General features: G+C 49.4%; 1 non-coding gene across 1 annotated transcript; it reads right to left on the reverse strand.

Moving 5' to 3' along the window:
• Positions 1 to 2,651: 2,651 nt before the first annotated feature.
• Positions 2,652 to 2,744, reverse strand: TRNAI-UAU (transfer RNA isoleucine (anticodon UAU)). Its single transcript is given in 2 exon segments — positions 2,652 to 2,687; positions 2,707 to 2,744. It is a non-coding gene; the product is annotated as a tRNA-Ile (tRNA).
• Between the last annotated feature and the right edge of the window lie 8,427 nt (positions 2,745 to 11,171).

Raw genomic sequence — 11,171 nt, forward strand, 5'->3', positions numbered from 1 at the left:
TTTAGAAGAGAGATGTTTGAGGGGAGACATGATGAGTTCCCATGATAAACGGGAAAAACAATGTCAATAGGAATGTACCATTTATTATCTCTCACAACACAGGAACTAGGGGCTCACAAAATGACAATAGCAGGTAGCAAGTCTAAAATAAACAAAGGGAAGTGCTTTTTCATGCAGCATGTAATTAAAGCATGGAACTCATTGCTACCAGATGGTGTAGAAGTTGACCATTTAGCTCAATTCAAAAAGGGATTGGACAGATTTTTGGAGGAAAGGGACATTAGTAGTTATTGAATGTGGGAATTAGGGATACAGACCGAATCTGAACTCCCTAGACCTTAAATCCTAGAGGCTGCAAGGGAAAGAGGTAGAGTGGAAAAACAAACAAACAAACCCTGGTTATACCCAGTTCACTCTCTTTTAGTATCTACTTTCTGCCATTGCATGACACAAGTCTATTTGATGTGCAAAAGAGAAGACCATGGGCTATTAACCATCATGGAAACTATAAGCCTCCCTGAACAAGGGACACCACTGGGGACATATCTACTGATTGCTTGGGACAACAAAAAAGAAAACAGGAACAGGGATAGGTTCATAAGTAGGGCATTGGAAGGGCACACCAAACAGAGCACAATGGCCAGTACCCACTGCTCCTTGAAGGAGTCAAAGGAGCCTGCGCATGCCAACCAGTGAAACTCTGTCCAGATACATTAGTGGAGAAGTGCCAGGAAAGTAGCCCCGCACTCGCCCAGTCTTCTCCCAGCCAGAGACTCCTTCCTAGTCTTATATATGGTCAGCTTGTCCAGAGCCAGGAGCAGGTTGACCAGGAGGTCCTGGGACTTGGTAGGGCTGTGGATGGGAAATCCATAAAAGAGAAGGTATAGGGAGAAGTGCAGCCAGAATCTCAGCAAGATGTTCTGAAGGAGGAAGAAGAGGGGATGCAACCTGGCGCACTTGCAGTAGGTGTGCCCCAGGGTCTCCCTCTATGGGCAGAAGGGGCAGGTGTTGGGGGTGTCCATAAAATGTGTCAGAAATATACCTATGGAGACAGCTTCATGAAGGAGATATCTGAGGTCCCCAGTGGCTAATGGGAACAAGGTGGAATACAGGCTAATCCACCAGGGACTCTGACACTTGCCCTTGCCTAGGGTGTCCCATCACTGTTGTTGGTGCAGAATATGAGGATGGGATGATGGATGGTGCAAAGTACAACCATTTAGAGCTAGTGGCAGTAGGCTGTTCAGAATTGAACCTGCTTGTTGTCTCCCAGGCTGCAGAGATGGTGGGGTGGGGAGCACCATGGTGCCTGCTTAGACAGAGACCCCACAACATGCTCCAGAGGGCTAGGGGACACCGCGGGGGGGGGGGGGTGAGGGGGTGCGGCAAAGACTGCCTTGGCCCAGAAACTGGTCAATATAGGTGCAGGTAGTGGGTGGCAGGGCAGCTTCTACCTCCTGGAGCATGCATCAGGGACAATGCAGCATGGGCAGCTCCATGTACTGGGCCAGCACAGAGACATCCACCCTTCTCTGCCTAGCACAGTCCAAGAAGACTCTGACATGAGTCATGTGATTCATAGATTCATAGTCATTAGGGCAGGAAGGGACCTTGTGAAATCATTGGGTCCAGCCCCGTGCCCAAAGGGAAGGAAGTCAGTGAGGGCCACAGGATCCCAGCAAGATAAGTGTCTAAATGTTAAAAGCATCTAGAATAGTTGCTTGCTCCATCTCTTGGGGGAATCTATGCCAGGCCTTGGGGACTCGGACAGTAAAGAAGTATTTCCTTATGTGCAGCCTAAAATCGTCTTTGTTTGGAGTTTGTGACCATTGGACCTTGCCATCCCTTAGAGTGTTCTGGTAAACAGGCATTCCCCCAGTTCCTGATGCACACCCCTTATGTACTTAGAGGCTGCCACCAAGTCATTCCCTGAGCTGGAACTTCTCCAGGCTGAAGTCCCATGGCTCTCAGCCTTTCTTCATTAGGCCTGTTTTCTTGCCGTATGATCATGCATGTTGCTCTCCTCTGGACTCTTTCACACTTTTCCACATCCTTCCTGAATTGTGGAGCCCAGAACTGGATGCAGTACTCCAGCCACAGCTCACCAAGGCCAAGTAGAGTGAAAGGATGACATCCTGGGTCTGGCTTAAGATGCATCGGTATATGCAAGCCAGAGTTCTGTCTCTTTTGCTAGCTGCAGTATTGCATTGGTGGCTCATGTTCATCTTGTGGTCAATCCTGACCCTCGAGTCTCTTTTGGTCATGGTTCTAGTGAGTGTAGCACTGCTAAACCTGTAAGTGTGATGTTGGTTTGTTTCCCCCTCACCCCAAGGTACTCCACCTTGCATTTCTCCATATTGAATGCCATCAGGTTTTCATCTACCCACCTTGCAAGCCTATCAAGTTTGGCCTGGATCACCAGCCTATCCTCAAGTGTAGATAGATTTATAGATGCTAGGGCCATAAGGGACCTTAACAGATCACCGAGTCCGACCCCCTGCCTAGGCAGGAAAGAGTGCTGGGGTCAGATGACCCCAGCCAGATGCCTATCCAGCCTTCTCTTAAAGAACCCCAAGTCAGGGGAGAGCACCACCTCCCTTAGACAACCTTACCATGAAGAAGGAAAGGAATCCCAGCAAACTTAAAAGCAGTGCTCTAGGTGAGGCTTGAACTCACAACCTTGGCATCACTTCACAAGTACTGCTGTATAAGTACCACATGCTAACCTATTGCACCACTGGAGCAAATGATTTTTACTTTTGAGGCAAAGAGACTAGGACAAATAAAGGAAATTAATGACTGATGGCTAGTGAGGGTGGAATCACATGAGGACACAGGAATTGCTCTTCACCATCAACACATGTTACAGCTGCCCCCAGCTTATCTTTTCTGTATATTGCTGAAAGTGGTGATGAGAGGTTATATTGTTACATACTCTGCTAATTTCACCCAGTTCTCTTACTGCTACAAACAATATTTTCTCTACATAGCTCACTCTTATTCTAGCCAAAACCTTTCAGTTTAATCAAATGAGATACTCTCCTACTCAAAGTTGTGTATGCAGCCCCTCTTCATATCAACCCTCTATTATCACAGTTATCTACACCATCTACTTACTCACCAAGATTGAGACACTCACTCTAGTTTTCATATCTGACCCCTTCATACTTTGGGATACTCTCCCCTAAAGCTTGGTGTCATCAGTGAATGTAGCCAGTCCACTACCAATACCATAGAGGAGTCTCTGCAGGCCCTGAAGGTGGGAGGTATGGACCTGACTTTATATGTAAACCACCTTGCAAGGGGAAGCTCAGGACACTTGCAGAGACCCAGTGCTGTCCCAGCCAGAAGAACCCTAATGCCCATCTCTGGAGACTGGCCAGGAGCTCCAAGGCATGGCCATTGGCCAGGGTTTTGAAATAGTGCTAGATCATGGACAGGACCATCTGGTTGATGATCAGTGTCTTCCCAGAAAGGGAGAGACACTGTGGTAGTCCTACCTATGCCTGCAGCCACTCAGACACCCTGACCTCCAGCTGGTGTGAGTTCTCTGGGGGGAGGGGTGATTGGGGGACAAGTAGACCCCCAGATAGAGCAGCAAGCTTTCACTCCATTGGATGTGCTGGAGTGCAGGTGGGAGAAAGCTCACCTGCCACCCATCACCCACCATTAAGCCAGAGCTCGCAACACAGTTGGCCCAGGCAGAGGAAGCCACTGAGTACATGGACTGGCAGGCTTCCACCTGCACCAGGTCACCCATGGACAAAAGGAAGCACATAATCAGCATATGCTGACAGGACCATGCCCATGGGAGGCACCTGGAGCACCAGCCCTGCCACCCACTTGCACAGAGGGCAGAGGAAGGGCTCAAAGGCAAAGGTGTAGAGCTGGCCTCTCAGCAGGCAACCTTGATGCACTCCCTACCTGAATGGGATGTGCTCCATCAGCATCCAGTTGAGCTGGAACATACACTCTGTGGAGGTGTACAACACCTCCAAGAGAAACTGCATGAAGTGGGGACTGAAGATGAATGCCCCCTATGCCTGTGAGGTACCTGTGATCCATCCTATCAAATGCTTTCTTTTGGTTGAGGGACAGGAGAGTGAATGACAGGCCATCCCTGTGAATGAGCTTGAGGAGGTCCCAGACCAGGTACAGGTTATTAAAGATGGAACGCCCTGAAACCATATTGGTCTGGTTGGGGTGAATGATGTCCTTCTGCATGGACCTCAGATGCAGTGAAATGATGCACCTTGCTATGACCTTGTAGTCTGTAGAGAGATTGAAACCTGGGCACCGGTTCCTTAGGTCACAGGGGTCTTACTTTTTGGGCAGCAGGGCCAGAACAGCCCTTCTGCATGGCAGAAGGAACTCTCCATCCCCTTCAGACTCAGCCCAGACCCCGGTGAGGTCCTGGTGGAGGACATCCCAAAAGGTGCAGTAAAACTCTATAGTCAGCCTGTTTAAGCCCTGTACTTTGTTACCAGGAATCAGATGGAGGATATCTGAAATCTCAGCCATGGTGAAAGGAACCTCCAGCTAGTCCCAGTCATCTGCACTGACCTGCAACAGTCCCTTGTACAGGACCTGCCAGGCATCAGCATCAATCAGCCCCAGGGAGAAGACCTCTGTGAGAAGCCCTCAGCCTTTCTTGCATCTCACGTGGGTCCATGACAGGGATTCCATCACCCACCAGGAGGCAGGCAATATATTTCTTAGTGCCCCTCCTCTTCTCCAGGGCATAGAAGAAGCAGGAGCCACAGTCCATCTCCTGAAAGAGGTAGATGCATGAGCAGATGAATGTGTCATGTGCATAGTGGATGTCCAGAAATTGAAGCTCTTCCTGACACTCTCTGCAGAGGAATGGGTTGTCCAGGTGGGTGGACAAGCACCTCTCCACCCTCAATACTTCCCTCTTGATCTTTCCCTCACTGTTGGGTGTGTCCCCAAGTGTAACAGTGACAGTACTGTCTGATGCACACCTTCCTCACATCCCACCAGCTCTGGACTGAGGGAAAGGCTGGCTGCCACTCATTCCAGGCCAGCCAGAACTTCCAGAAGGTGGCTACTGAGCCTACATCCTCCAGGACGCTGTTGTTGAAATGCCAATAGGCCGGGCCTAGATGCTCATGCTACAGAATGACCTTAGCATATACCAGGTGGTGGTTACTGAAGGGGCTGGTCTAATGCCAGAGGCACAGACTTGGGCAGTGTTCAGTATGGGCATGTAGATTCAGTCCAACCAAGACTGGCATGCCCACTCCTCCTCCACCCTAACAAAGGTGAAGGTGGTGGTGCCATCACGGTAGTGGGCATGCCAGATGTCCACCAGGAAGTGGTCCATGATGATCTCCCTGAGGATACTCGTAGCAGCCTGGCTCCACTGCCTGGCTCCACTTACTTCACCTTGAGGGTAATGTTTAAGTGCCCACTGAAGACCAGGCACTCATGAGGGCTCAGGGTCCTGTGGTAGGTGACCACTACCTGCTGGTAGAAGCAGGCCATCTCTGAGTCATGCACAAGGGCATATATATTGACCAGCTTGAGAATGAGCCCCTGTATCCAGACCCACAGATGCAGCAGGTGGTCTGGCATTACCTCAATGGCAAGAAGGACCTCTGACTTCAGGCTTGGGGAGAACAGGGTGACCACCTCGCAGGACATGTCCATGAGTTGGCTGAAGTAGACCCTGCCTCCCCAGTCCAGCCACCAGTTGGTTTCAGTGGCCAGAGCTGTGCCTGTGTCCTGCAGGAAAACTATGGAATACCCCTCTTCTGAAGGAAGGAGAGCACCTGGCACCCATGGAGACCCTTCATGCAGCTCTGCATGTTGAGGATCACAACAGTGAGGGACCTCATTGGTGGAGGGTGTTGTTAGGGTGGGTGGGGCTTTTGTGGAAGGCAGCCTCAACGGCAAGGCCCAACAGGAATCCTGCCGCCCTCCTGAAAGTGTAGAGGGCATCATGGAAGCTTTGGTCCCAAAAATAGTTTTTGTCACTGCTCCACTTGTGATCCTTGCCTTCCCCCACCAAACCCTCACTAAGTTGAGGACTTGGTAGAAATTCCTCCAGCATTCCAGGGTGAGTTGCACCTTTTTGCAGTGGTGCGTGTTCTCCAGGATTGGAGCCACCCCACTTAAGTACTACTGGGGCTGAGAGGTCTGCAGGCTCTATGGAGCCCACAGACCCTTGGTCATTATCCTCCTGGTCCTGTGATTCAGCAGGCTCCTTCTGGCTGTCAGGTGGGGTGGGTGTTTTCCCTCCTCCAACCCTGTGGCAGCAGAAGCCTGGCAGAGTGCCACCTGGCTATTACATTCTCTGACACTGGGGAAGGGAGAGATGCAGCCCATGGTAGTGGGGGAAGGGGCAGCATGGGGAGTGGCAGGGCAAATAGTGGGGGTTTCTGTGCAGGGCCCTCTTCAGGGTTGGAATGGTGTTCTGTGAGGGACCTATGATCTAACTCGCTAAATGGCAATTCTTATGTTTTTATGATTACCTGTACTTGGACAGAGGCAACTTCAGAAGTCACCCTATATTTTTAAAGAGATTTTTTTTTGCAGAATTAACAGCAGCTAATCAATAAAGTGAATTCTAGAGAATTTACTAGGGGTGACAGCAGTGGATGCTCCTACAGCATGGGCAGCTCCCCCTGGCCAGCAGCACTGGTATGCAGTCCTAGACCCACTGCAGGCAGCTCTAGCTCTGTACCCACATGGAGCTGGGGGTAATGGTGGGGCTGGGCCCAGGTGGGGGACCCAGGTGGTACCAGACCTGGAGTGGGGGCTAGGCCAGGAGTTTCTGGCTTCTGGAGGCAGTGCAGAACCTCCTCCCAAGCCCACACAGGGGTCTGCTGCTGCTTGGTGGGTGGCTGCCAGAGTCAGGCAGAGCTAGCGTCAGGGTCTAGGCAGTGGCTGGTATGGCAGTACGAAATGACTGTGTTTCGATTTGGTTTCAGATTCGGCCATTTCAGAGGACAGTGATTTGTTTCAGTGTTTTGGAACACTGACCTGTTTTGTTTCAGGTGAATCTGTTCCACATCTGTTTCAATCGGGCTACAAGCTTCACACAGCCCTACTGCCCAGCCAGGCGGGGCTTGGGGCCAGGGGCTTGGGGCCCCAGTAGGGAGCAGAATGGGGCCATAGGTGGCTCATCAGGGGGAGGGCCACTGCCCTTTGTGCAGGTGACAAGACCCCTGCGTGGCTCTCTGATCCTTGCCACATTGGGTTGCAGGGCAGGAAACCAGTGCAGAATGGTGAGCAAGCCTGCCCTGCCACACAACCTGGCTCTTCAGGGAGCAGAGATCTGTGTCGGGGGTCTCCTCACCACTGCTGCCCACCCCACACTGCCCTGGATCTCTGCTCCCTGCGGAGCCAGGTTGGGAAGCAGGGATCAGCACTGCCCTGCCATATGACCTGGCTCTGCAGGGAGCAGAGGTCTGAGCCAGGGATCTCCTCACTGCTGCTGCCCACCCTGCGTTGCCCTGGATTTCTGCTTCCTGAGGAACCAAGTTGTGCAGCAGGGACCAACACTGTCCTGCCATGCAACCTAGCTCCACAGGGAGCAGAGATCCACGCTGGAGTTCTCTTCACTGCTGCTGCCCGCCCCATGCAGGCCCGCATTGCTGGGGCAATGTGGGGTGAGCGACAGCAGTGGGAAGACCCCCAGTGTGGATCTCTGCTCCCTGTGGAGCCATGTTGCATGGTAGGGCATCAGCATACAGCTGTTTCCCTGCAAGCCCGGCTATGAAACTGCAAAATTTTCTGAAACATTTCCAAAATATTTCAGACGCCTCTATTCATTTTGAAGATGTTACAGAGACTTCCATTTCAATTTGGATTTGGTATTTCAGGTGCCAAAATGGCCTGAAACACCACTGAAATGAAACAGATGCCGAAATTTCACACAGCCCTAGTGGCTGAAACAAAAGCAACTGCCAGGGCCAGAAGTGCCTCCAGCACTTGGAGGTCATTGTCCATAGCCTGCACTGCCCAGGCCAGGATGGTGTTCTGTTCCTGTGGGGCCTCCACCAGCTGGTGCTCCAGGGCCAGGAGCTGCACCCAGAAATCCCAGTATACCTGGTCCCGTGCCTCCTCCTGCCGGTCTCACACTTTGTCATGGGTCCCACCCACCACCTATCTTAGCAAGACACATCCTCTGCTGCCACCAGTCCTGGAGGGCCACATCTTCTGCCCGCCATGCCCAAGCATCACCCAGATGGCTTTCTGATGCCCTGACCAAGCAGTTCAGAAGGAAGGCCCTATCTGGCTCATCCCCTGGCAGAGCTGTCACATCTACAGGACCCTGGCTGTGGGCAGCAGCAACCCTGAGGCCACATCCCATATACCAAGGGCTGCCTCTCCTCCATGTGGAGCTGCAGGCCCTGTAGAACCATGAGACAGAAGCTGTTTGTGAGAGTTTGCAACATTTCAGAGATAATATGCTATGTACCAGGGGCCATGCACTACCCAGCCTCATACTGGGGGTCAGGGGTGCACAGGTCTGCACAGGTAGCCAGGGAACATGCTAAGTCAGCCTGGCAGGCCTAGACCCAGGCTATCACTGGCCAAGCCTGACATCACATCTCAGTCCCCTGGGGCCGGTGGGCTTCTGAGTGCTGGCTACAGACAGCCTGCCTCCCTTGACCCATTCCCAGGATGGGACAGCCAAAGCTCCTGGCAGCATTTGCTGCCCTGGCTCCAGACCAGCTCTCCTCCACCTCCCCCTTCTCCTGGAGGCCAATCTCTGTGCTGTGCTGTGCTGCTGCCCAGCCCATGGCACAGATTTACTCCTGGTAAAGCAAGAAGCAAATTTACTCATGATTATGGGTTTTTACGCATGTACATGACTAGACATGTGTGCTTACTTTGCAAACTAAGCTACTGTGCAGTTAAGCATCTCATATGGATGCACTCAGTGAAGCACAATTAAAAAAGCTAGTATGCAGTCCCAGGAATGTGGAAATGTTCTATTAATTGATAGTTCTGCCTCTCTAGTGCTTCCTTGTAAGATATTTGACCATTGTGGTTACCCTCAGTTTATTTTTATTTTTATTTTCTTTATTACCCTCAGGAAAGAGTGGTTCCTTGAGTGTTTTTTTTTTGTTGTTAGTTTGTTTGTTTTTTAAATATTATCATGAACAACAGCTACAGGAATGGAAAGCAATACTAATAATTTAAAAGCTACTATGTTTTGCCCTAAGCCTGCTTCTGTAATTTTTGTTTGTTATCTGTTTCAGAAAAAAAAAAAAAAAAAATGTCAGTTCAGTGAAGTATTTCACTTAAGGCAGACAAGGTTCTTTGGTTAAATCCAATATCTTTTATTAGACCAAGTCAAATAGTTGGAAAGATATCAGATTTACCAAAAAAACCTTGTCTACTTAGGTCCTTAGACCAACACAGCTACAATCTGCACCCCTGAAATGTGCAAGACACTGTATTTCACTTTAGGCTTATGAATTTCTTAAATGAAAACTATATTTAAAAGATGCATCTCCAGAGGAGGTGACAGTGAGCAACACCTATGTCTTGATGTAATAAAGGTCTTTGTTTACTTTCAAAAGTTCACTCCCTTCAATAGAAGTATATTGACGAGGGGTGCCTACTTCAGAACAATCTCACTGGAGTCAATGAATCTGCTCACATGTTTTGCTGGATTTGGGCTTTAAAGCTGCAGTGGAAAGTGTTAATTTATGATAATGGTTTTTAAAATGAGTGAAACTGAAGGTTCTATTTGAGTTTGCTGATAAATTTAAGTTTCACTTGCTTTTCAGGTTTAAAAATCTCATTGGACGGATTACCACTGACTTTAAATGACAGCTATTTATTTAATCCTTTACATCCTTTATGTATTTTATCCTTCATATCCACCAGTCTGCTGGGTTTTTTTAATGGTGTTAACAAGCACCATTGGACGGGAGGATCTAGCTGATATAATATATATGGACATTCAAAAAGCTTTTGACAAGGTCCATCACAAAAGGCTTTTAAGAAAACTGAGTTGCCACAGGATAGGAGGAAAGGTTCTTTCCTGAATTGAGAGCTGATTAAATAATACGAAGCAAAGGGTAAAGATAAATGGTCAGTTTTCAGGATGAAGGAAGGTTAAAAGAACTGGCAGATGAACTTCAGTGTTGACAAGTATAAGATAACGCAGCTGGGAAAAAGTAACCTCAACTATATATACACAATGTTGGGTTCTGAATTATCTCTTACAACTCAGGAAAGAGACCTTGGAGTCATTGCAGATAGTTCTGTAAAAGCAAATGTTTAAAGAGGCACCCACAAGCAGTGGGGATGGGAAAGCTCTCTTATTGCCCTAGCACTGAGCAGCTCTTTAAACAGGCACCATGAGCCTGACATCAGAGACTCTCTCCCCCATGTTAGGCTTATGGTTACCTGGAATGTAAAGAAGTTGGCAGGGGTGCAGCTGCATGCCTACCTTTTAAAGATTTGGGCCACTGTGAGTCCAGCATCAGGAACAGACTCCCCAGTGTTGGGTTTACTGAACCCCTTATATTTAGAAAGCTGGCATGCAGTTTGGAGCCCCAGTCATATGCCCATTTTTTAACAATTACAGCCACATGTGGAAGCAGACTGTGGGGTGTAGGAAAATGCCACGTCCATGGGCAGGTGCCTCCCCTGGTATGTGATTGAGGTATGAGGGATTTTATACCCCATTCCCCAAATTGTGTGACTTGCCATGCACATGTAGCATGACAGATCACATGACTTGGGGAGTGGATCATAACATTCCTCACACCCTAAGCATGTAAATCCTTTAAGGTATGCCAGCAGTCCTCCAGCTGTCAGCAATCCACCCCTGTTAAAAGGTGGGACATTGTGTTCTGTACCAGCTGCAGCTTCTGGATGGTCTTTAAGGGAAGCTCCACATTACCAGCTCCTCATAGGTGATGGATAACGGTGGCCAGATCTGTATCTGAAAGAAAGTGTACCCATCTCACCAGATGGAGTTGGTGGAACACACTTCTAGCTCCTGCTGCCACCTGGTGCAACAGAAATCCAAGTTATGAACCTTAATATCAAAGGGGCTGAACCCCATAAATGATAGGTATTCCAATCCCCTCTAAGTCAAGGGGTCTGCCCATCACCATTGCCTCTGTCTTATGTGGATTCATTTTTAGAATGTGCTGTTGTTATGGTTCGTGTTGTGAAAT

Source organism: Alligator mississippiensis, chromosome 2 (assembly GCF_030867095.1).
Source record: "Alligator mississippiensis isolate rAllMis1 chromosome 2, rAllMis1, whole genome shotgun sequence".
In the NCBI taxonomy this organism is placed as follows: domain Eukaryota; kingdom Metazoa; phylum Chordata; order Crocodylia; family Alligatoridae; genus Alligator; species Alligator mississippiensis.